Source organism: Garra rufa, unplaced genomic scaffold (genome assembly GCF_049309525.1).
Source record: "Garra rufa unplaced genomic scaffold, GarRuf1.0 hap1_unplaced_002, whole genome shotgun sequence".
In the NCBI taxonomy this organism is placed as follows: domain Eukaryota; kingdom Metazoa; phylum Chordata; class Actinopteri; order Cypriniformes; family Cyprinidae; genus Garra; species Garra rufa.
In genome coordinates this window covers 8,747,739-8,769,708 of record NW_027394277.1, presented here as the reverse complement: position 1 = coordinate 8,769,708, position 21,970 = coordinate 8,747,739, and the positions used below count along the sequence as shown (strand labels likewise).

The 21,970-nt window shown below is 47.6% G+C and overlaps 33 non-coding genes across 33 annotated transcripts; 14 read left to right on the top strand and 19 right to left on the bottom strand.

Moving 5' to 3' along the window:
• Nucleotides 1–385: 385 nt before the first annotated feature.
• trnad-guc (transfer RNA aspartic acid (anticodon GUC)) lies at nt 386–457 on the bottom strand. Its single transcript has one exon. It is a non-coding gene; the product is annotated as a tRNA-Asp (tRNA).
• A 569-nt stretch (nt 458–1,026) lies between these two features.
• On the bottom strand, nt 1,027–1,097 carry trnag-gcc (transfer RNA glycine (anticodon GCC)). The gene has a single exon. It is a non-coding gene; the product is annotated as a tRNA-Gly (tRNA).
• A 399-nt stretch (nt 1,098–1,496) lies between these two features.
• Nucleotides 1,497–1,612, top strand: LOC141307978 (U5 spliceosomal RNA). The gene has a single exon (XR_012346902.1). It is a non-coding gene; the product is annotated as a U5 spliceosomal RNA (small nuclear RNA).
• Nucleotides 1,613–2,117: 505 nt separating this feature from the next.
• trnag-ucc (transfer RNA glycine (anticodon UCC)) lies at nt 2,118–2,189 on the top strand. Its single transcript has one exon. It is a non-coding gene; the product is annotated as a tRNA-Gly (tRNA).
• A 741-nt stretch (nt 2,190–2,930) lies between these two features.
• Nucleotides 2,931–3,001, bottom strand: trnag-gcc (transfer RNA glycine (anticodon GCC)). Its single transcript has one exon. It is a non-coding gene; the product is annotated as a tRNA-Gly (tRNA).
• Nucleotides 3,002–3,400: 399 nt separating this feature from the next.
• LOC141307973 (U5 spliceosomal RNA) lies at nt 3,401–3,516 on the top strand. The gene has a single exon (XR_012346896.1). It is a non-coding gene; the product is annotated as a U5 spliceosomal RNA (small nuclear RNA).
• A 680-nt stretch (nt 3,517–4,196) lies between these two features.
• trnad-guc (transfer RNA aspartic acid (anticodon GUC)) lies at nt 4,197–4,268 on the bottom strand. Its single transcript has one exon. It is a non-coding gene; the product is annotated as a tRNA-Asp (tRNA).
• Nucleotides 4,269–4,837: 569 nt separating this feature from the next.
• Nucleotides 4,838–4,908, bottom strand: trnag-gcc (transfer RNA glycine (anticodon GCC)). Its single transcript has one exon. It is a non-coding gene; the product is annotated as a tRNA-Gly (tRNA).
• Nucleotides 4,909–5,307: 399 nt separating this feature from the next.
• LOC141307977 (U5 spliceosomal RNA) lies at nt 5,308–5,423 on the top strand. Its single transcript, XR_012346900.1, has one exon. It is a non-coding gene; the product is annotated as a U5 spliceosomal RNA (small nuclear RNA).
• A 505-nt stretch (nt 5,424–5,928) lies between these two features.
• Nucleotides 5,929–6,000, top strand: trnag-ucc (transfer RNA glycine (anticodon UCC)). The gene has a single exon. It is a non-coding gene; the product is annotated as a tRNA-Gly (tRNA).
• A 741-nt stretch (nt 6,001–6,741) lies between these two features.
• On the bottom strand, nt 6,742–6,812 carry trnag-gcc (transfer RNA glycine (anticodon GCC)). The gene has a single exon. It is a non-coding gene; the product is annotated as a tRNA-Gly (tRNA).
• Nucleotides 6,813–7,211: 399 nt separating this feature from the next.
• LOC141307971 (U5 spliceosomal RNA) lies at nt 7,212–7,327 on the top strand. Its single transcript, XR_012346895.1, has one exon. It is a non-coding gene; the product is annotated as a U5 spliceosomal RNA (small nuclear RNA).
• A 680-nt stretch (nt 7,328–8,007) lies between these two features.
• Nucleotides 8,008–8,079, bottom strand: trnad-guc (transfer RNA aspartic acid (anticodon GUC)). Its single transcript has one exon. It is a non-coding gene; the product is annotated as a tRNA-Asp (tRNA).
• A 569-nt stretch (nt 8,080–8,648) lies between these two features.
• On the bottom strand, nt 8,649–8,719 carry trnag-gcc (transfer RNA glycine (anticodon GCC)). Its single transcript has one exon. It is a non-coding gene; the product is annotated as a tRNA-Gly (tRNA).
• A 399-nt stretch (nt 8,720–9,118) lies between these two features.
• LOC141307970 (U5 spliceosomal RNA) lies at nt 9,119–9,234 on the top strand. Its single transcript, XR_012346894.1, has one exon. It is a non-coding gene; the product is annotated as a U5 spliceosomal RNA (small nuclear RNA).
• Nucleotides 9,235–9,914: 680 nt separating this feature from the next.
• On the bottom strand, nt 9,915–9,986 carry trnad-guc (transfer RNA aspartic acid (anticodon GUC)). Its single transcript has one exon. It is a non-coding gene; the product is annotated as a tRNA-Asp (tRNA).
• Nucleotides 9,987–10,555: 569 nt separating this feature from the next.
• Nucleotides 10,556–10,626, bottom strand: trnag-gcc (transfer RNA glycine (anticodon GCC)). The gene has a single exon. It is a non-coding gene; the product is annotated as a tRNA-Gly (tRNA).
• A 399-nt stretch (nt 10,627–11,025) lies between these two features.
• LOC141307969 (U5 spliceosomal RNA) lies at nt 11,026–11,141 on the top strand. The gene has a single exon (XR_012346893.1). It is a non-coding gene; the product is annotated as a U5 spliceosomal RNA (small nuclear RNA).
• Nucleotides 11,142–11,821: 680 nt separating this feature from the next.
• Nucleotides 11,822–11,893, bottom strand: trnad-guc (transfer RNA aspartic acid (anticodon GUC)). The gene has a single exon. It is a non-coding gene; the product is annotated as a tRNA-Asp (tRNA).
• A 569-nt stretch (nt 11,894–12,462) lies between these two features.
• Nucleotides 12,463–12,533, bottom strand: trnag-gcc (transfer RNA glycine (anticodon GCC)). The gene has a single exon. It is a non-coding gene; the product is annotated as a tRNA-Gly (tRNA).
• Nucleotides 12,534–12,932: 399 nt separating this feature from the next.
• On the top strand, nt 12,933–13,048 carry LOC141307967 (U5 spliceosomal RNA). Its single transcript, XR_012346891.1, has one exon. It is a non-coding gene; the product is annotated as a U5 spliceosomal RNA (small nuclear RNA).
• Nucleotides 13,049–13,728: 680 nt separating this feature from the next.
• trnad-guc (transfer RNA aspartic acid (anticodon GUC)) lies at nt 13,729–13,800 on the bottom strand. The gene has a single exon. It is a non-coding gene; the product is annotated as a tRNA-Asp (tRNA).
• Nucleotides 13,801–14,369: 569 nt separating this feature from the next.
• Nucleotides 14,370–14,440, bottom strand: trnag-gcc (transfer RNA glycine (anticodon GCC)). Its single transcript has one exon. It is a non-coding gene; the product is annotated as a tRNA-Gly (tRNA).
• Nucleotides 14,441–14,839: 399 nt separating this feature from the next.
• Nucleotides 14,840–14,955, top strand: LOC141307966 (U5 spliceosomal RNA). Its single transcript, XR_012346889.1, has one exon. It is a non-coding gene; the product is annotated as a U5 spliceosomal RNA (small nuclear RNA).
• Nucleotides 14,956–16,273: 1,318 nt separating this feature from the next.
• trnag-gcc (transfer RNA glycine (anticodon GCC)) lies at nt 16,274–16,344 on the bottom strand. Its single transcript has one exon. It is a non-coding gene; the product is annotated as a tRNA-Gly (tRNA).
• A 399-nt stretch (nt 16,345–16,743) lies between these two features.
• LOC141307965 (U5 spliceosomal RNA) lies at nt 16,744–16,859 on the top strand. The gene has a single exon (XR_012346888.1). It is a non-coding gene; the product is annotated as a U5 spliceosomal RNA (small nuclear RNA).
• Nucleotides 16,860–17,539: 680 nt separating this feature from the next.
• Nucleotides 17,540–17,611, bottom strand: trnad-guc (transfer RNA aspartic acid (anticodon GUC)). The gene has a single exon. It is a non-coding gene; the product is annotated as a tRNA-Asp (tRNA).
• A 569-nt stretch (nt 17,612–18,180) lies between these two features.
• Nucleotides 18,181–18,251, bottom strand: trnag-gcc (transfer RNA glycine (anticodon GCC)). The gene has a single exon. It is a non-coding gene; the product is annotated as a tRNA-Gly (tRNA).
• Nucleotides 18,252–18,650: 399 nt separating this feature from the next.
• On the top strand, nt 18,651–18,766 carry LOC141307976 (U5 spliceosomal RNA). The gene has a single exon (XR_012346899.1). It is a non-coding gene; the product is annotated as a U5 spliceosomal RNA (small nuclear RNA).
• A 505-nt stretch (nt 18,767–19,271) lies between these two features.
• trnag-ucc (transfer RNA glycine (anticodon UCC)) lies at nt 19,272–19,343 on the top strand. Its single transcript has one exon. It is a non-coding gene; the product is annotated as a tRNA-Gly (tRNA).
• Nucleotides 19,344–20,084: 741 nt separating this feature from the next.
• Nucleotides 20,085–20,155, bottom strand: trnag-gcc (transfer RNA glycine (anticodon GCC)). Its single transcript has one exon. It is a non-coding gene; the product is annotated as a tRNA-Gly (tRNA).
• A 399-nt stretch (nt 20,156–20,554) lies between these two features.
• On the top strand, nt 20,555–20,670 carry LOC141307964 (U5 spliceosomal RNA). The gene has a single exon (XR_012346887.1). It is a non-coding gene; the product is annotated as a U5 spliceosomal RNA (small nuclear RNA).
• Nucleotides 20,671–21,350: 680 nt separating this feature from the next.
• On the bottom strand, nt 21,351–21,422 carry trnad-guc (transfer RNA aspartic acid (anticodon GUC)). Its single transcript has one exon. It is a non-coding gene; the product is annotated as a tRNA-Asp (tRNA).
• Between the last annotated feature and the right edge of the window lie 548 nt (nt 21,423–21,970).

Here is a 21,970-nt window from a genome sequence, read left to right as displayed (position 1 = left end):
GAACGAAGCGCGCCTCACCACGTTCTGTACTTGCGGCCTTTGCGCTTTCTGCGTCGCAGCTCCAGATTTCTTTAGCCCGCATGGAAAGACAGCACTCTCTCGTACATGACGGGATACAGACAAAGATGGCTTCAGCTCCTTTTGCCCTATCAGTGACTTGTGCATTTCAAGCATTCTTTTCAGATGGCTAAAAGCTGGAGTCGGGAACTTGCGTTGGTGGTATAGTGGTGAGCATAGCTGTCTTCCAAGCAGTTGACCCGGGTTCGATTCCCGGCCAACGCATTTGTTTTGGCTCTGGCTGACGTTGAAGCAGAACTCCTTCTGTGACCTCTGTCAGCACCAAAATCTTTTGGATGAGTCGTTCAGCAGCAGCAAAGAGCTGGGTCTCCCCGTCGGGGAATCGAACCCCGGTCTTCCGCGTGACAGGCGGAGATACTGTCCACTATACTAACGAGGAGCTGTACCCGCTGTGCTTCGCCCCCAGCCGACTTGACTTCACCGACATCAGCATAAGGAGCCACTACTCCATGAAAAAAACAAATCAACCTGCCTTGATCTTATTGAGTCTCCCAATATCTTGAATTCTACACATTACAGGGGGTCCTCATTTGGACCACTTTACTATTATTACTATTTTTTTTTACTTTTCATAATGGGAACATGAAAAAAAGGATGGGAAATCATGTGGCAGTAACATCGCATTTACGTGGATCATATCGCCCACTGCTAGAATTCTACCACTGAACCACCAATGCTCGGAAAGGAGGGAGAACGTTTGGAATTAACACCGCATTTACGAGTATATTGCCCACTGCTAAACTTCGTCAACCTATAGATAAAGTGAACAAGTTTTATAGGCATTTGACGAATATAGACGGACTAATGAGTTTCTGAAAAGATTCGGCAGGGAACGGGGGTTGGTCGGTATGCAAAGGTTGGAGCTCCTTCAAGTAAATCAGGCTTCATTTTAAAGAACCTTACACACATGCAAGCACACACACAACTTAATTAAAAGCACTCCGTTTCTGCATTGGCCGGGAATCGAACCCGGGTCTCCCGCGTGGCAGGCGAGAATTCTACCACTGAACCACCAATGCTCGGCTGGGAGGCTTTCGGCCTTCACATTGCCCTGGATTTAGTAATGGTGCGTAACTGTTACACGTCAAATCCAGGTAAAGGGGGGTTGGGTCAATATGCAAAGTTTGGAGCTCCTTCTAGCAAATCAGGCTTGGCCTTCAAGGCTCATTTTAAAGAATCCCACACACATGCAAACACACACCCCTTACTTAAAAGAACTCTGTTCCTGCATTTGCCCGGGAATCAGAGCCAGGCCTCCTGTGTGGCAGGCGAGAATGGATGATGGAAGAGACTTTTTAACTTTTACTCCTCCCATTTGGAGTGAGGGGGAGATGAAAATCTTATCGGCACCCTAGATTACCCTTTGTGAGTATAGTGGTTTACCACAGGGAGCGCACATGCTCAAGCGCATGGGCACACAACTCGAGTTTCTGTTCATAGACGCATAAATCTTTCGCCTTTTACTAAAGATTTCCGTGGAGGGGAACCTTTCCGAGTGACCTGTATTTTTGGGTGCTCTGCTCACAGCAGAGCTGCACTGCAGTTTTAATAGCAGACTAAATCTGACCACACACCAATGTGCATTGGAGCAAAGCGTGCTTTCTCGTGGACCGTGTTTGCAGCCTTTGCGCTTCCTGTGTCGCAACTTCACATTTTTTTTCAGCCAGCATGGAAAGACAGCACTCTCATGACATGATGGGATCCAAACCTTGGGCTTCAGCTACTTTGGCCCTGTCAGTGACTTATGTACTTCCAGCATTCTTTTCTGCTCACAACAGAGCTGTATTGGAGTGTCAAGAGTAAAACTGGCCACCAGCCAATGGGCGGTGGAACGAAGCGCGCCTCACCACGTTCTGTACTTGCGGCCTTTGCGCTTTCTGCGTCGCAGCTCCAGATTTCTTTAGCCCGCATGGAAAGACAGCACTCTCTCGTACATGACGGGATACAAACAAAGATGGCTTCAGCTCCTTTTGCCCTATCAGTGACTTGTGCATTTCAAGCATTCTTTTCAGATGGCTAAAAGCTGGAGTCGGGAACTTGCGTTGGTGGTATAGTGGTGAGCATAGCTGCCTTCCAAGCAGTTGACCCGGGTTCGATTCCCGGCCAACGCATTTGTTTTGGCTCTGGCTGACGTTGAAGCAGAACTCCTTCTGTGACCTCTGTCAGCACCAAAATCTTTTGGATGAGTCGTTCAGCAGCAGCAAAGAGCTGGGTCTCCCCGTCGGGGAATCAAACCCCGGTCTTCCGCGTGACAGGCGGAGATACTGTCCACTATACTAACGAGGAGCTGTACCCGCTGTGCTTCGCCCCCAGCCGACTTGACTTCGACATCAGCATAAGGAGCCACTACTCCATGAAAAAAACAAATCAACCTGCCTTGATCTTATTGAGTCTCCCAATATCTTGAATTCTACACATTACAGGGGGTCCTCATTTGGACCACTTTACTATTATTACTATTTTTTTTTACTTTTCATAATGGGAATATGAAAAAAAGGATGGGAAATCATGTGGCAGTAACATCGCATTTACGTGGATCATATCGCCCACTGCTAGAATTCTACCACTGAACCACCAATGCTCGGAAAGGAGGGAGAACGTTTGGAATTAACACCGCATTTACGAGTATATTGCCCACTGCTAAACTTCGTCAACCTATAGATAAAGTGAACAAGTTTTATAGGCATTTGACGAATATAGACGGACTAATGAGTTTCTGAAAAGATTCGGCAGGGAACGGGGGTTGGTCGGTATGCAAAGGTTGGAGCTCCTTCAAGTAAATCAGGCTTCATTTTAAAGAACCTTACACACATGCAAGCACACACACAACTTAATTAAAAGCACTCCGTTTCTGCATTGGCCGGGAATTGAACCCGGGTCTCCCGCGTGGCAGGCGAGAATTCTACCACTGAACCACCAATGCTCGGCTGTGAGAACTTCGGCCTTCACATTGCCCTGGATTTAGTAATGGTGCGTAACTGTTACACGTCAAATCCAGGTAAAGGGGGGTTGGGTCAATATGCAAAGTTTGGAGCTCCTTCTAGCAAATCAGGCTTGGCCTTCAAGGCTCATTTTAAAGAATCCCACACACATGCAAACACACACCCCTTACTTAAAAGAACTCTGTTCCTGCATTTGCCCGGGAATCAGAGCCAGGCCTCCTGTGTGGCAGGCGAGAATGGATGATGGAAGAGACTTTTTAACTTTTACTCCTCCCATTTGGAGTGAGGGGGAGACGAAAATCTTATCGGCACCCTAGATTACCCTTTGTGAGTATAGTGGTTTACCACAGGGAGCGCACATGCTCAAGCGCATGGGCACACAACTCGAGTTTCTCTTCATAGACGCATAAATCTTTCGCCTTTTACTAAAGATTTCCGTGGAGGGGAACCTTTCCGAGTGACCTGTATTTTTGGGTGCTCTGCTCACAGCAGAGCTGCACTGCAGTTTCAATAGCAGACTAAATCTGACCACACACCAATGTGCATTGGAGCAAAGCGTGCTTTCTCGTGGACCGTGTTTGCAGCCTTTGCTCTTCCTGTGTCGCAACTTCACATTTTTTTTCAGCCAGCATGGAAAGACAGCACTCTCATGACATGATGGGATCCAAACCTTGGGCTTCAGCTACTTTGGCCCTGTCAGTGACTTATGTACTTCCAGCATTCTTTTCTGCTCACAACAGAGCTGTATTGGAGTGTCAAGAGTAAAACTGGCCACCAGCCAATGGGCGGTGGAACGAAGCGCGCCTCACCACGTTCTGTACTTGCGGCCTTTGCGCTTTCTGCGTCGCAGCTCCAGATTTCTTTAGCCCGCATGGAAAGACAGCACTCTCTCGTACATGACGGGATACAGACAAAGATGGCTTCAGCTCCTTTTGCCCTATCAGTGACTTGTGCATTTCAAGCATTCTTTTCAGATGGCTAAAAGCTGGAGTCGGGAACTTGCGTTGGTGGTATAGTGGTGAGCATAGCTGTCTTCCAAGCAGTTGACCCGGGTTCGATTCCCGGCCAACGCATTTGTTTTGGCTCTGGCTGACGTTGAAGCAGAACTCCTTCTGTGACCTCTGTCAGCACCAAAATCTTTTGGATGAGTCGTTCAGCAGCAGCAAAGAGCTGGGTCTCCCCGTCGGGGAATCGAACCCCGGTCTTCCGCGTGACAGGCGGAGATACTGTCCACTATACTAACGAGGAGCTGTACCCGCTGTGCTTCGCCCCCAGCCGACTTGACTTCACCGACATCAGCATAAGGAGCCACTACTCCATGAAAAAAACAAATCAACCTGCCTTGATCTTATTGAGTCTCCCAATATCTTGAATTCTACACATTACAGGGGGTCCTCATTTGGACCACTTTACTATTATTACTATTTTTTTTTACTTTTCATAATGGGAACATGAAAAAAAGGATGGGAAATCATGTGGCAGTAACATCGCATTTACGTGGATCATATCGCCCACTGCTAGAATTCTACCACTGAACCACCAATGCTCGGAAAGGAGGGAGAACGTTTGGAATTAACACCGCATTTACGAGTATATTGCCCACTGCTAAACTTCGTCAACCTATAGATAAAGTGAACAAGTTTTATAGGCATTTGACGAATATAGACGGACTAATGAGTTTCTGAAAAGATTCGGCAGGGAACGGGGGTTGGTCGGTATGCAAAGGTTGGAGCTCCTTCAAGTAAATCAGGCTTCATTTTAAAGAACCTTACACACATGCAAGCACACACACAACTTAATTAAAAGCACTCCGTTTCTGCATTGGCCGGGAATCGAACCCGGGTCTCCCGCGTGGCAGGCGAGAATTCTACCACTGAACCACCAATGCTCGGCTGGGAGGCTTTCGGCCTTCACATTGCCCTGGATTTAGTAATGGTGCGTAACTGTTACACGTCAAATCCAGGTAAAGGGGGGTTGGGTCAATATGCAAAGTTTGGAGCTCCTTCTAGCAAATCAGGCTTGGCCTTCAAGGCTCATTTTAAAGAATCCCACACACATGCAAACACACACCCCTTACTTAAAAGAACTCTGTTCCTGCATTTGCCCGGGAATCAGAGCCAGGCCTCCTGTGTGGCAGGCGAGAATGGATGATGGAAGAGACTTTTTAACTTTTACTCCTCCCATTTGGAGTGAGGGGGAGATGAAAATCTTATCGGCACCCTAGATTACCCTTTGTGAGTATAGTGGTTTACCACAGGGAGCGCACATGCTCAAGCGCATGGGCACACAACTCGAGTTTCTGTTCATAGACGCATAAATCTTTCGCCTTTTACTAAAGATTTCCGTGGAGGGGAACCTTTCCGAGTGACCTGTATTTTTGGGTGCTCTGCTCACAGCAGAGCTGCACTGCAGTTTTAATAGCAGACTAAATCTGACCACACACCAATGTGCATTGGAGCAAAGCGTGCTTTCTCGTGGACCGTGTTTGCAGCCTTTGCGCTTCCTGTGTCGCAACTTCACATTTTTTTTCAGCCAGCATGGAAAGACAGCACTCTCATGACATGATGGGATCCAAACCTTGGGCTTCAGCTACTTTGGCCCTGTCAGTGACTTATGTACTTCCAGCATTCTTTTCTGCTCACAACAGAGCTGTATTGGAGTGTCAAGAGTAAAACTGGCCACCAGCCAATGGGCGGTGGAACGAAGCGCGCCTCACCACGTTCTGTACTTGCGGCCTTTGCGCTTTCTGCGTCGCAGCTCCAGATTTCTTTAGCCCGCATGGAAAGACAGCACTCTCTCGTACATGACGGGATACAAACAAAGATGGCTTCAGCTCCTTTTGCCCTATCAGTGACTTGTGCATTTCAAGCATTCTTTTCAGATGGCTAAAAGCTGGAGTCGGGAACTTGCGTTGGTGGTATAGTGGTGAGCATAGCTGCCTTCCAAGCAGTTGACCCGGGTTCGATTCCCGGCCAACGCATTTGTTTTGGCTCTGGCTGACGTTGAAGCAGAACTCCTTCTGTGACCTCTGTCAGCACCAAAATCTTTTGGATGAGTCGTTCAGCAGCAGCAAAGAGCTGGGTCTCCCCGTCGGGGAATCAAACCCCGGTCTTCCGCGTGACAGGCGGAGATACTGTCCACTATACTAACGAGGAGCTGTACCCGCTGTGCTTCGCCCCCAGCCGACTTGACTTCGACATCAGCATAAGGAGCCACTACTCCATGAAAAAAACAAATCAACCTGCCTTGATCTTATTGAGTCTCCCAATATCTTGAATTCTACACATTACAGGGGGTCCTCATTTGGACCACTTTACTATTATTACTATTTTTTTTTACTTTTCATAATGGGAATATGAAAAAAAGGATGGGAAATCATGTGGCAGTAACATCGCATTTACGTGGATCATATCGCCCACTGCTAGAATTCTACCACTGAACCACCAATGCTCGGAAAGGAGGGAGAACGTTTGGAATTAACACCGCATTTACGAGTATATTGCCCACTGCTAAACTTCGTCAACCTATAGATAAAGTGAACAAGTTTTATAGGCATTTGACGAATATAGACGGACTAATGAGTTTCTGAAAAGATTCGGCAGGGAACGGGGGTTGGTCGGTATGCAAAGGTTGGAGCTCCTTCAAGTAAATCAGGCTTCATTTTAAAGAACCTTACACACATGCAAGCACACACACAACTTAATTAAAAGCACTCCGTTTCTGCATTGGCCGGGAATTGAACCCGGGTCTCCCGCGTGGCAGGCGAGAATTCTACCACTGAACCACCAATGCTCGGCTGTGAGAACTTCGGCCTTCACATTGCCCTGGATTTAGTAATGGTGCGTAACTGTTACACGTCAAATCCAGGTAAAGGGGGGTTGGGTCAATATGCAAAGTTTGGAGCTCCTTCTAGCAAATCAGGCTTGGCCTTCAAGGCTCATTTTAAAGAATCCCACACACATGCAAACACACACCCCTTACTTAAAAGAACTCTGTTCCTGCATTTGCCCGGGAATCAGAGCCAGGCCTCCTGTGTGGCAGGCGAGAATGGATGATGGAAGAGACTTTTTAACTTTTACTCCTCCCATTTGGAGTGAGGGGGAGACGAAAATCTTATCGGCACCCTAGATTACCCTTTGTGAGTATAGTGGTTTACCACAGGGAGCGCACATGCTCAAGCGCATGGGCACACAACTCGAGTTTCTCTTCATAGACGCATAAATCTTTCGCCTTTTACTAAAGATTTCCGTGGAGGGGAACCTTTCCGAGTGACCTGTATTTTTGGGTGCTCTGCTCACAGCAGAGCTGCACTGCAGTTTCAATAGCAGACTAAATCTGACCACACACCAATGTGCATTGGAGCAAAGCGTGCTTTCTCGTGGACCGTGTTTGCAGCCTTTGCTCTTCCTGTGTCGCAACTTCACATTTTTTTTCAGCCAGCATGGAAAGACAGCACTCTCATGACATGATGGGATCCAAACCTTGGGCTTCAGCTACTTTGGCCCTGTCAGTGACTTATGTACTTCCAGCATTCTTTTCTGCTCACAACAGAGCTGTATTGGAGTGTCAAGAGTAAAACTGGCCACCAGCCAATGGGCGGTGGAACGAAGCGCGCCTCACCACGTTCTGTACTTGCGGCCTTTGCGCTTTCTGCGTCGCAGCTCCAGATTTCTTTAGCCCGCATGGAAAGACAGCACTCTCTCGTACATGACGGGATACAGACAAAGATGGCTTCAGCTCCTTTTGCCCTATCAGTGACTTGTGCATTTCAAGCATTCTTTTCAGATGGCTAAAAGCTGGAGTCGGGAACTTGCGTTGGTGGTATAGTGGTGAGCATAGCTGTCTTCCAAGCAGTTGACCCGGGTTCGATTCCCGGCCAACGCATTTGTTTTGGCTCTGGCTGACGTTGAAGCAGAACTCCTTCTGTGACCTCTGTCAGCACCAAAATCTTTTGGATGAGTCGTTCAGCAGCAGCAAAGAGCTGGGTCTCCCCGTCGGGGAATCGAACCCCGGTCTTCCGCGTGACAGGCGGAGATACTGTCCACTATACTAACGAGGAGCTGTACCCGCTGTGCTTCGCCCCCAGCCGACTTGACTTCACCGACATCAGCATAAGGAGCCACTACTCCATGAAAAAAACAAATCAACCTGCCTTGATCTTATTGAGTCTCCCAATATCTTGAATTCTACACATTACAGGGGGTCCTCATTTGGACCACTTTACTATTATTACTATTTTTTTTTACTTTTCATAATGGGAACATGAAAAAAAGGATGGGAAATCATGTGGCAGTAACATCGCATTTACGTGGATCATATCGCCCACTGCTAGAATTCTACCACTGAACCACCAATGCTCGGAAAGGAGGGAGAACGTTTGGAATTAACACCGCATTTACGAGTATATTGCCCACTGCTAAACTTCGTCAACCTATAGATAAAGTGAACAAGTTTTATAGGCATTTGACGAATATAGACGGACTAATGAGTTTCTGAAAAGATTCGGCAGGGAACGGGGGTTGGTCGGTATGCAAAGGTTGGAGCTCCTTCAAGTAAATCAGGCTTCATTTTAAAGAACCTTACACACATGCAAGCACACACACAACTTAATTAAAAGCACTCCGTTTCTGCATTGGCCGGGAATCGAACCCGGGTCTCCCGCGTGGCAGGCGAGAATTCTACCACTGAACCACCAATGCTCGGCTGTGAGAACTTCGGCCTTCACATTGCCCTGGATTTAGTAATGGTGCGTAACTGTTACACGTCAAATCCAGGTAAAGGGGGGTTGGGTCAATATGCAAAGTTTGGAGCTCCTTCTAGCAAATCAGGCTTGGCCTTCAAGGCTCATTTTAAAGAATCCCACACACATGCAAACACACACCCCTCACTTAAAAGAACTCTGTTCCTGCATTTGCCCGGGAATCAGAGCCAGGCCTCCTGTGTGGCAGGCGAGAATGGATGATGGAAGAGACTTTTTAACTTTTACTCCTCCCATTTGGAGTGAGGGGGAGACGAAAATCTTATCGGCACCCTAGATTACCCTTTGTGAGTATAGTGGTTTACCACAGGGAGCGCACATGCTCAAGCGCATGGGCACACAACTCGAGTTTCTCTTCATAGACGCATAAATCTTTCGCCTTTTACTAAAGATTTCCGTGGAGGGGAACCTTTCCGAGTGACCTGTATTTTTGGGTGCTCTGCTCACAGCAGAGCTGCACTGCAGTTTCAATAGCAGACTAAATCTGACCACACACCAATGTGCATTGGAGCAAAGCGTGCTTTCTCGTGGACCGTGTTTGCAGCCTTTGCTCTTCCTGTGTCGCAACTTCACATTTTTTTTCAGCCAGCATGGAAAGACAGCACTCTCATGACATGATGGGATCCAAACCTTGGGCTTCAGCTACTTTGGCCCTGTCAGTGACTTATGTACTTCCAGCATTCTTTTCTGCTCACAACAGAGCTGTATTGGAGTGTCAAGAGTAAAACTGGCCACCAGCCAATGGGCGGTGGAACGAAGCGCGCCTCACCACGTTCTGTACTTGCGGCCTTTGCGCTTTCTGCGTCGCAGCTCCAGATTTCTTTAGCCCGCATGGAAAGACAGCACTCTCTCGTACATGACGGGATACAGACAAAGATGGCTTCAGCTCCTTTTGCCCTATCAGTGACTTGTGCATTTCAAGCATTCTTTTCAGATGGCTAAAAGCTGGAGTCGGGAACTTGCGTTGGTGGTATAGTGGTGAGCATAGCTGTCTTCCAAGCAGTTGACCCGGGTTCGATTCCCGGCCAACGCATTTGTTTTGGCTCTGGCTGACGTTGAAGCAGAACTCCTTCTGTGACCTCTGTCAGCACCAAAATCTTTTGGATGAGTCGTTCAGCAGCAGCAAAGAGCTGGGTCTCCCCGTCGGGGAATCGAACCCCGGTCTTCCGCGTGACAGGCGGAGATACTGTCCACTATACTAACGAGGAGCTGTACCCGCTGTGCTTCGCCCCCAGCCGACTTGACTTCACCGACATCAGCATAAGGAGCCACTACTCCATGAAAAAAACAAATCAACCTGCCTTGATCTTATTGAGTCTCCCAATATCTTGAATTCTACACATTACAGGGGGTCCTCATTTGGACCACTTTACTATTATTACTATTTTTTTTTACTTTTCATAATGGGAACATGAAAAAAAGGATGGGAAATCATGTGGCAGTAACATCGCATTTACGTGGATCATATCGCCCACTGCTAGAATTCTACCACTGAACCACCAATGCTCGGAAAGGAGGGAGAACGTTTGGAATTAACACCGCATTTACGAGTATATTGCCCACTGCTAAACTTCGTCAACCTATAGATAAAGTGAACAAGTTTTATAGGCATTTGACGAATATAGACGGACTAATGAGTTTCTGAAAAGATTCGGCAGGGAACGGGGGTTGGTCGGTATGCAAAGGTTGGAGCTCCTTCAAGTAAATCAGGCTTCATTTTAAAGAACCTTACACACATGCAAGCACACACACAACTTAATTAAAAGCACTCCGTTTCTGCATTGGCCGGGAATCGAACCCGGGTCTCCCGCGTGGCAGGCGAGAATTCTACCACTGAACCACCAATGCTCGGCTGTGAGAACTTCGGCCTTCACATTGCCCTGGATTTAGTAATGGTGCGTAACTGTTACACGTCAAATCCAGGTAAAGGGGGGTTGGGTCAATATGCAAAGTTTGGAGCTCCTTCTAGCAAATCAGGCTTGGCCTTCAAGGCTCATTTTAAAGAATCCCACACACATGCAAACACACACCCCTCACTTAAAAGAACTCTGTTCCTGCATTTGCCCGGGAATCAGAGCCAGGCCTCCTGTGTGGCAGGCGAGAATGGATGATGGAAGAGACTTTTTAACTTTTACTCCTCCCATTTGGAGTGAGGGGGAGACGAAAATCTTATCGGCACCCTAGATTACCCTTTGTGAGTATAGTGGTTTACCACAGGGAGCGCACATGCTCAAGCGCATGGGCACACAACTCGAGTTTCTCTTCATAGACGCATAAATCTTTCGCCTTTTACTAAAGATTTCCGTGGAGGGGAACCTTTCCGAGTGACCTGTATTTTTGGGTGCTCTGCTCACAGCAGAGCTGCACTGCAGTTTCAATAGCAGACTAAATCTGACCACACACCAATGTGCATTGGAGCAAAGCGTGCTTTCTCGTGGACCGTGTTTGCAGCCTTTGCTCTTCCTGTGTCGCAACTTCACATTTTTTTTCAGCCAGCATGGAAAGACAGCACTCTCATGACATGATGGGATCCAAACCTTGGGCTTCAGCTACTTTGGCCCTGTCAGTGACTTATGTACTTCCAGCATTCTTTTCTGCTCACAACAGAGCTGTATTGGAGTGTCAAGAGTAAAACTGGCCACCAGCCAATGGGCGGTGGAACGAAGCGCGCCTCACCACGTTCTGTACTTGCGGCCTTTGCGCTTTCTGCGTCGCAGCTCCAGATTTCTTTAGCCCGCATGGAAAGACAGCACTCTCTCGTACATGACGGGATACAGACAAAGATGGCTTCAGCTCCTTTTGCCCTATCAGTGACTTGTGCATTTCAAGCATTCTTTTCAGATGGCTAAAAGCTGGAGTCGGGAACTTGCGTTGGTGGTATAGTGGTGAGCATAGCTGTCTTCCAAGCAGTTGACCCGGGTTCGATTCCCGGCCAACGCATTTGTTTTGGCTCTGGCTGACGTTGAAGCAGAACTCCTTCTGTGACCTCTGTCAGCACCAAAATCTTTTGGATGAGTCGTTCAGCAGCAGCAAAGAGCTGGGTCTCCCCGTCGGGGAATCGAACCCCGGTCTTCCGCGTGACAGGCGGAGATACTGTCCACTATACTAACGAGGAGCTGTACCCGCTGTGCTTCGCCCCCAGCCGACTTGACTTCACCGACATCAGCATAAGGAGCCACTACTCCATGAAAAAAACAAATCAACCTGCCTTGATCTTATTGAGTCTCCCAATATCTTGAATTCTACACATTACAGGGGGTCCTCATTTGGACCACTTTACTATTATTACTATTTTTTTTTACTTTTCATAATGGGAACATGAAAAAAAGGATGGGAAATCATGTGGCAGTAACATCGCATTTACGTGGATCATATCGCCCACTGCTAGAATTCTACCACTGAACCACCAATGCTCGGAAAGGAGGGAGAACGTTTGGAATTAACACCGCATTTACGAGTATATTGCCCACTGCTAAACTTCGTCAACCTATAGATAAAGTGAACAAGTTTTATAGGCATTTGACGAATATAGACGGACTAATGAGTTTCTGAAAAGATTCGGCAGGGAACGGGGGTTGGTCGGTATGCAAAGGTTGGAGCTCCTTCAAGTAAATCAGGCTTCATTTTAAAGAACCTTACACACATGCAAGCACACACACAACTTAATTAAAAGCACTCCGTTTCTGCATTGGCCGGGAATCGAACCCGGGTCTCCCGCGTGGCAGGCGAGAATTCTACCACTGAACCACCAATGCTCGGCTGTGAGAACTTCGGCCTTCACATTGCCCTGGATTTAGTAATGGTGCGTAACTGTTACACGTCAAATCCAGGTAAAGGGGGGTTGGGTCAATATGCAAAGTTTGGAGCTCCTTCTAGCAAATCAGGCTTGGCCTTCAAGGCTCATTTTAAAGAATCCCACACACATGCAAACACACACCCCTCACTTAAAAGAACTCTGTTCCTGCATTTGCCCGGGAATCAGAGCCAGGCCTCCTGTGTGGCAGGCGAGAATGGATGATGGAAGAGACTTTTTAACTTTTACTCCTCCCATTTGGAGTGAGGGGGAGACGAAAATCTTATCGGCACCCTAGATTACCCTTTGTGAGTATAGTGGTTTACCACAGGGAGCGCACATGCTCAAGCGCATGGGCACACAACTCGAGTTTCTCTTCATAGACGCATAAATCTTTCGCCTTTTACTAAAGATTTCCGTGGAGGGGAACCTTTCCGAGTGACCTGTATTTTTGGGTGCTCTGCTCACAGCAGAGCTGCACTGCAGTTTCAATAGCAGACTAAATCTGACCACACACCAATGTGCATTGGAGCAAAGCGTGCTTTCTCGTGGACCGTGTTTGCAGCCTTTGCTCTTCCTGTGTCGCAACTTCACATTTTTTTTCAGCCAGCATGGAAAGACAGCACTCTCATGACATGATGGGATCCAAACCTTGGGCTTCAGCTACTTTGGCCCTGTCAGTGACTTATGTACTTCCAGCATTCTTTTCTGCTCACAACAGAGCTGTATTGGAGTGTCAAGAGTAAAACTGGCCACCAGCCAATGGGCGGTGGAACGAAGCGCGCCTCACCACGTTCTGTACTTGCGGCCTTTGCGCTTTCTGCGTCGCAGCTCCAGATTTCTTTAGCCCGCATGGAAAGACAGCACTCTCTCGTACATGACGGGATACAGACAAAGATGGCTTCAGCTCCTTTTGCCCTATCAGTGACTTGTGCATTTCAAGCATTCTTTTCAGATGGCTAAAAGCTGGAGTCGGGAACTTGCGTTGGTGGTATAGTGGTGAGCATAGCTGTCTTCCAAGCAGTTGACCCGGGTTCGATTCCCGGCCAACGCATTTGTTTTGGCTCTGGCTGACGTTGAAGCAGAACTCCTTCTGTGACCTCTGTCAGCACCAAAATCTTTTGGATGAGTCGTTCAGCAGCAGCAAAGAGCTGGGTCTCCCCGTCGGGGAATCGAACCCCGGTCTTCCGCGTGACAGGCGGAGATACTGTCCACTATACTAACGAGGAGCTGTACCCGCTGTGCTTCGCCCCCAGCCGACTTGACTTCACCGACATCAGCATAAGGAGCCACTACTCCATGAAAAAAACAAATCAACCTGCCTTGATCTTATTGAGTCTCCCAATATCTTGAATTCTACACATTACAGGGGGTCCTCATTTGGACCACTTTACTATTATTACTATTTTTTTTTACTTTTCATAATGGGAACATGAAAAAAAGGATGGGAAATCATGTGGCAGTAACATCGCATTTACGTGGATCATATCGCCCACTGCTAGAATTCTACCACTGAACCACCAATGCTCGGAAAGGAGGGAGAACGTTTGGAATTAACACCGCATTTACGAGTATATTGCCCACTGCTAAACTTCGTCAACCTATAGATAAAGTGAACAAGTTTTATAGGCATTTGACGAATATAGACGGACTAATGAGTTTCTGAAAAGATTCGGCAGGGAACGGGGGTTGGTCGGTATGCAAAGGTTGGAGCTCCTTCAAGTAAATCAGGCTTCATTTTAAAGAACCTTACACACATGCAAGCACACACACAACTTAATTAAAAGCACTCCGTTTCTGCATTGGCCGGGAATCGAACCCGGGTCTCCCGCGTGGCAGGCGAGAATTCTACCACTGAACCACCAATGCTCGGCTGTGAGAACTTCGGCCTTCACATTGCCCTGGATTTAGTAATGGTGCGTAACTGTTACACGTCAAATCCAGGTAAAGGGGGGTTGGGTCAATATGCAAAGTTTGGAGCTCCTTCTAGCAAATCAGGCTTGGCCTTCAAGGCTCATTTTAAAGAATCCCACACACATGCAAACACACACCCCTCACTTAAAAGAACTCTGTTCCTGCATTTGCCCGGGAATCAGAGCCAGGCCTCCTGTGTGGCAGGCGAGAATGGATGATGGAAGAGACTTTTTAACTTTTACTCCTCCCATTTGGAGTGAGGGGGAGACGAAAATCTTATCGGCACCCTAGATTACCCTTTGTGAGTATAGTGGTTTACCACAGGGAGCGCACATGCTCAAGCGCATGGGCACACAACTCGAGTTTCTCTTCATAGACGCATAAATCTTTCGCCTTTTACTAAAGATTTCCGTGGAGGGGAACCTTTCCGAGTGACCTGTATTTTTGGGTGCTCTGCTCACAGCAGAGCTGCACTGCAGTTTCAATAGCAGACTAAATCTGACCACACACCAATGTGCATTGGAGCAAAGCGTGCTTTCTCGTGGACCGTGTTTGCAGCCTTTGCTCTTCCTGTGTCGCAACTTCACATTTTTTTTCAGCCAGCATGGAAAGACAGCACTCTCATGACATGATGGGATCCAAACCTTGGGCTTCAGCTACTTTGGCCCTGTCAGTGACTTATGTACTTCCAGCATTCTTTTCTGCTCACAACAGAGCTGTATTGGAGTGTCAAGAGTAAAACTGGCCACCAGCCAATGGGCGGTGGAACGAAGCGCGCCTCACCACGTTCTGTACTTGCGGCCTTTGCGCTTTCTGCGTCGCAGCTCCAGATTTCTTTAGCCCGCATGGAAAGACAGCACTCTCTCGTACATGACGGGATACAGACAAAGATGGCTTCAGCTCCTTTTGCCCTATCAGTGACTTGTGCATTTCAAGCATTCTTTTCAGATGGCTAAAAGCTGGAGTCGGTAACTTGCGTTGGTGGTATAGTGGTGAGCATAGCTGTCTTCCAAGCAGTTGACCCGGGTTCGATTCCCGGCCAACGCATTTGTTTTGGCTCTGGCTGACGTTGAAGCAGAACTCCTTCTGTGACCTCTGTCAGCACCAAAATCTTTTGGATGAGTCGTTCAGCAGCAGCAAAGAGCTGGGTCTCCCCGTCGGGGAATCAAACCCCGGTCTTCCGCGTGACAGGCGGAGATACTGTCCACTATACTAACGAGGAGCTGTACCCGCTGTGCTTCGCCCCCAGCCGACTTGACTTCGACATCAGCATAAGGAGCCACTACTCCATGAAAAAAACAAATCAACCTGCCTTGATCTTATTGAGTCTCCCAATATCTTGAATTCTACACATTACAGGGGGTCCTCATTTGGACCACTTTACTATTATTACTATTTTTTTTTACTTTTCATAATGGGAACATGAAAAAAAGGATGGGAAATCATGTGGCAGTAACATCGCATTTACGTGGATCATATCGCCCACTGCTAGAATTCTACCACTGAACCACCAATGCTCGGAAAGGAGGGAGAACGTTTGGAATTAACACCGCATTTACGAGTATATTGCCCACTGCTAAACTTCGTCAACCTATAGATAAAGTGAACAAGTTTTATAGGCATTTGACGAATATAGACGGACTAATGAGTTTCTGAAAAGATTCGGCAGGGAACGGGGGTTGGTCGGTATGCAAAGGTTGGAGCTCCTTCAAGTAAATCAGGCTTCATTTTAAAGAACCTTACACACATGCAAGCACACACACAACTTAATTAAAAGCACTCCGTTTCTGCATTGGCCGGGAATTGAACCCGGGTCTCCCGCGTGGCAGGCGAGAATTCTACCACTGAACCACCAATGCTCGGCTGTGAGAACTTCGGCCTTCACATTGCCCTGGATTTAGTAATGGTGCGTAACTGTTACACGTCAAATCCAGGTAAAGGGGGGTTGGGTCAATATGCAAAGTTTGGAGCTCCTTCTAGCAAATCAGGCTTGGCCTTCAAGGCTCATTTTAAAGAATCCCACACACATGCAAACACACACCCCTTACTTAAAAGAACTCTGTTCCTGCATTTGCCCGGGAATCAGAGCCAGGCCTCCTGTGTGGCAGGCGAGAATGGATGATGGAAGAGACTTTTTAACTTTTACTCCTCCCATTTGGAGTGAGGGGGAGACGAAAATCTTATCGGCACCCTAGATTACCCTTTGTGAGTATAGTGGTTTACCACAGGGAGCGCACATGCTCAAGCGCATGGGCACACAACTCGAGTTTCTCTTCATAGACGCATAAATCTTTCGCCTTTTACTAAAGATTTCCGTGGAGGGGAACCTTTCCGAGTGACCTGTATTTTTGGGTGCTCTGCTCACAGCAGAGCTGCACTGCAGTTTCAATAGCAGACTAAATCTGACCACACACCAATGTGCATTGGAGCAAAGCGTGCTTTCTCGTGGACCGTGTTTGCAGCCTTTGCTCTTCCTGTGTCGCAACTTCACATTTTTTTTCAGCCAGCATGGAAAGACAGCACTCTCATGACATGATGGGATCCAAACCTTGGGCTTCAGCTACTTTGGCCCTGTCAGTGACTTATGTACTTCCAGCATTCTTTTCTGCTCACAACAGAGCTGTATTGGAGTGTCAAGAGTAAAACTGGCCACCAGCCAATGGGCGGTGGAACGAAGCGCGCCTCACCACGTTCTGTACTTGCGGCCTTTGCGCTTTCTGCGTCGCAGCTCCAGATTTCTTTAGCCCGCATGGAAAGACAGCACTCTCTCGTACATGACGGGATACAGACAAAGATGGCTTCAGCTCCTTTTGCCCTATCAGTGACTTGTGCATTTCAAGCATTCTTTTCAGATGGCTAAAAGCTGGAGTCGGGAACTTGCGTTGGTGGTATAGTGGTGAGCATAGCTGTCTTCCAAGCAGTTGACCCGGGTTCGATTCCCGGCCAACGCATTTGTTTTGGCTCTGGCTGACGTTGAAGCAGAACTCCTTCTGTGACCTCTGTCAGCACCAAAATCTTTTGGATGAGTCGTTCAGCAGCAGCAAAGAGCTGGGTCTCCCCGTCGGGGAATCGAACCCCGGTCTTCCGCGTGACAGGCGGAGATACTGTCCACTATACTAACGAGGAGCTGTACCCGCTGTGCTTCGCCCCCAGCCGACTTGACTTCACCGACATCAGCATAAGGAGCCACTACTCCATGAAAAAAACAAATCAACCTGCCTTGATCTTATTGAGTCTCCCAATATCTTGAATTCTACACATTACAGGGGGTCCTCATTTGGACCACTTTACTATTATTACTATTTTTTTTTACTTTTCATAATGGGAACATGAAAAAAAGGATGGGAAATCATGTGGCAGTAACATCGCATTTACGTGGATCATATCGCCCACTGCTAGAATTCTACCACTGAACCACCAATGCTCGGAAAGGAGGGAGAACGTTTGGAATTAACACCGCATTTACGAGTATATTGCCCACTGCTAAACTTCGTCAACCTATAGATAAAGTGAACAAGTTTTATAGGCATTTGACGAATATAGACGGACTAATGAGTTTCTGAAAAGATTCGGCAGGGAACGGGGGTTGGTCGGTATGCAAAGGTTGGAGCTCCTTCAAGTAAATCAGGCTTCATTTTAAAGAACCTTACACACATGCAAGCACACACACAACTTAATTAAAAGCACTCCGTTTCTGCATTGGCCGGGAATCGAACCCGGGTCTCCCGCGTGGCAGGCGAGAATTCTACCACTGAACCACCAATGCTCGGCTGGGAGGCTTTCGGCCTTCACATTGCCCTGGATTTAGTAATGGTGCGTAACTGTTACACGTCAAATCCAGGTAAAGGGGGGTTGGGTCAATATGCAAAGTTTGGAGCTCCTTCTAGCAAATCAGGCTTGGCCTTCAAGGCTCATTTTAAAGAATCCCACACACATGCAAACACACACCCCTTACTTAAAAGAACTCTGTTCCTGCATTTGCCCGGGAATCAGAGCCAGGCCTCCTGTGTGGCAGGCGAGAATGGATGATGGAAGAGACTTTTTAACTTTTACTCCTCCCATTTGGAGTGAGGGGGAGATGAAAATCTTATCGGCACCCTAGATTACCCTTTGTGAGTATAGTGGTTTACCACAGGGAGCGCACATGCTCAAGCGCATGGGCACACAACTCGAGTTTCTGTTCATAGACGCATAAATCTTTCGCCTTTTACTAAAGATTTCCGTGGAGGGGAACCTTTCCGAGTGACCTGTATTTTTGGGTGCTCTGCTCACAGCAGAGCTGCACTGCAGTTTTAATAGCAGACTAAATCTGACCACACACCAATGTGCATTGGAGCAAAGCGTGCTTTCTCGTGGACCGTGTTTGCAGCCTTTGCGCTTCCTGTGTCGCAACTTCACATTTTTTTTCAGCCAGCATGGAAAGACAGCACTCTCATGACATGATGGGATCCAAACCTTGGGCTTCAGCTACTTTGGCCCTGTCAGTGACTTATGTACTTCCAGCATTCTTTTCTGCTCACAACAGAGCTGTATTGGAGTGTCAAGAGTAAAACTGGCCACCAGCCAATGGGCGGTGGAACGAAGCGCGCCTCACCACGTTCTGTACTTGCGGCCTTTGCGCTTTCTGCGTCGCAGCTCCAGATTTCTTTAGCCCGCATGGAAAGACAGCACTCTCTCGTACATGACGGGATACAAACAAAGATGGCTTCAGCTCCTTTTGCCCTATCAGTGACTTGTGCATTTCAAGCATTCTTTTCAGATGGCTAAAAGCTGGAGTCGGGAACTTGCGTTGGTGGTATAGTGGTGAGCATAGCTGCCTTCCAAGCAGTTGACCCGGGTTCGATTCCCGGCCAACGCATTTGTTTTGGCTCTGGCTGACGTTGAAGCAGAACTCCTTCTGTGACCTCTGTCAGCACCAAAATCTTTTGGATGAGTCGTTCAGCAGCAGCAAAGAGCTGGGTCTCCCCGTCGGGGAATCAAACCCCGGTCTTCCGCGTGACAGGCGGAGATACTGTCCACTATACTAACGAGGAGCTGTACCCGCTGTGCTTCGCCCCCAGCCGACTTGACTTCGACATCAGCATAAGGAGCCACTACTCCATGAAAAAAACAAATCAACCTGCCTTGATCTTATTGAGTCTCCCAATATCTTGAATTCTACACATTACAGGGGGTCCTCATTTGGACCACTTTACTATTATTACTATTTTTTTTTACTTTTCATAATGGGAATATGAAAAAAAGGATGGGAAATCATGTGGCAGTAACATCGCATTTACGTGGATCATATCGCCCACTGCTAGAATTCTACCACTGAACCACCAATGCTCGGAAAGGAGGGAGAACGTTTGGAATTAACACCGCATTTACGAGTATATTGCCCACTGCTAAACTTCGTCAACCTATAGATAAAGTGAACAAGTTTTATAGGCATTTGACGAATATAGACGGACTAATGAGTTTCTGAAAAGATTCGGCAGGGAACGGGGGTTGGTCGGTATGCAAAGGTTGGAGCTCCTTCAAGTAAATCAGGCTTCATTTTAAAGAACCTTACACACATGCAAGCACACACACAACTTAATTAAAAGCACTCCGTTTCTGCATTGGCCGGGAATTGAACCCGGGTCTCCCGCGTGGCAGGCGAGAATTCTACCACTGAACCACCAATGCTCGGCTGTGAGAACTTCGGCCTTCACATTGCCCTGGATTTAGTAATGGTGCGTAACTGTTACACGTCAAATCCAGGTAAAGGGGGGTTGGGTCAATATGCAAAGTTTGGAGCTCCTTCTAGCAAATCAGGCTTGGCCTTCAAGGCTCATTTTAAAGAATCCCACACACATGCAAACACACACCCCTTACTTAAAAGAACTCTGTTCCTGCATTTGCCCGGGAATCAGAGCCAGGCCTCCTGTGTGGCAGGCGAGAATGGATGATGGAAGAGACTTTTTAACTTTTACTCCTCCCATTTGGAGTGAGGGGGAGACGAAAATCTTATCGGCACCCTAGATTACCCTTTGTGAGTATAGTGGTTTACCACAGGGAGCGCACATGCTCAAGCGCATGGGCACACAACTCGAGTTTCTCTTCATAGACGCATAAATCTTTCGCCTTTTACTAAAGATTTCCGTGGAGGGGAACCTTTCCGAGTGACCTGTATTTTTGGGTGCTCTGCTCACAGCAGAGCTGCACTGCAGTTTCAATAGCAGACTAAATCTGACCACACACCAATGTGCATTGGAGCAAAGCGTGCTTTCTCGTGGACCGTGTTTGCAGCCTTTGCTCTTCCTGTGTCGCAACTTCACATTTTTTTTCAGCCAGCATGGAAAGACAGCACTCTCATGACATGATGGGATCCAAACCTTGGGCTTCAGCTACTTTGGCCCTGTCAGTGACTTATGTACTTCCAGCATTCTTTTCTGCTCACAACAGAGCTGTATTGGAGTGTCAAGAGTAAAACTGGCCACCAGCCAATGGGCGGTGGAACGAAGCGCGCCTCACCACGTTCTGTACTTGCGGCCTTTGCGCTTTCTGCGTCGCAGCTCCAGATTTCTTTAGCCCGCATGGAAAGACAGCACTCTCTCGTACATGACGGGATACAGACAAAGATGGCTTCAGCTCCTTTTGCCCTATCAGTGACTTGTGCATTTCAAGCATTCTTTTCAGATGGCTAAAAGCTGGAGTCGGGAACTTGCGTTGGTGGTATAGTGGTGAGCATAGCTGTCTTCCAAGCAGTTGACCCGGGTTCGATTCCCGGCCAACGCATTTGTTTTGGCTCTGGCTGACGTTGAAGCAGAACTCCTTCTGTGACCTCTGTCAGCACCAAAATCTTTTGGATGAGTCGTTCAGCAGCAGCAAAGAGCTGGGTCTCCCCGTCGGGGAATCGAACCCCGGTCTTCCGCGTGACAGGCGGAGATACTGTCCACTATACTAACGAGGAGCTGTACCCGCTGTGCTTCGCCCCCAGCCGACTTGACTTCACCGACATCAGCATAAGGAGCCACTACTCCATGAAAAAAACAAATCAACCTGCCTTGATCTTATTGAGTCTCCCAATATCTTGAATTCTACACATTACAGGGGGTCCTCATTTGGACCACTTTACTATTATTACTATTTTTTTTTACTTTTCATAATGGGAACATGAAAAAAAGGATGGGAAATCATGTGGCAGTAACATCGCATTTACGTGGATCATATCGCCCACTGCTAGAATTCTACCACTGAACCACCAATGCTCGGAAAGGAGGGAGAACGTTTGGAATTAACACCGCATTTACGAGTATATTGCCCACTGCTAAACTTCGTCAACCTATAGATAAAGTGAACAAGTTTTATAGGCATTTGACGAATATAGACGGACTAATGAGTTTCTGAAAAGATTCGGCAGGGAACGGGGGTTGGTCGGTATGCAAAGGTTGGAGCTCCTTCAAGTAAATCAGGCTTCATTTTAAAGAACCTTACACACATGCAAGCACACACACAACT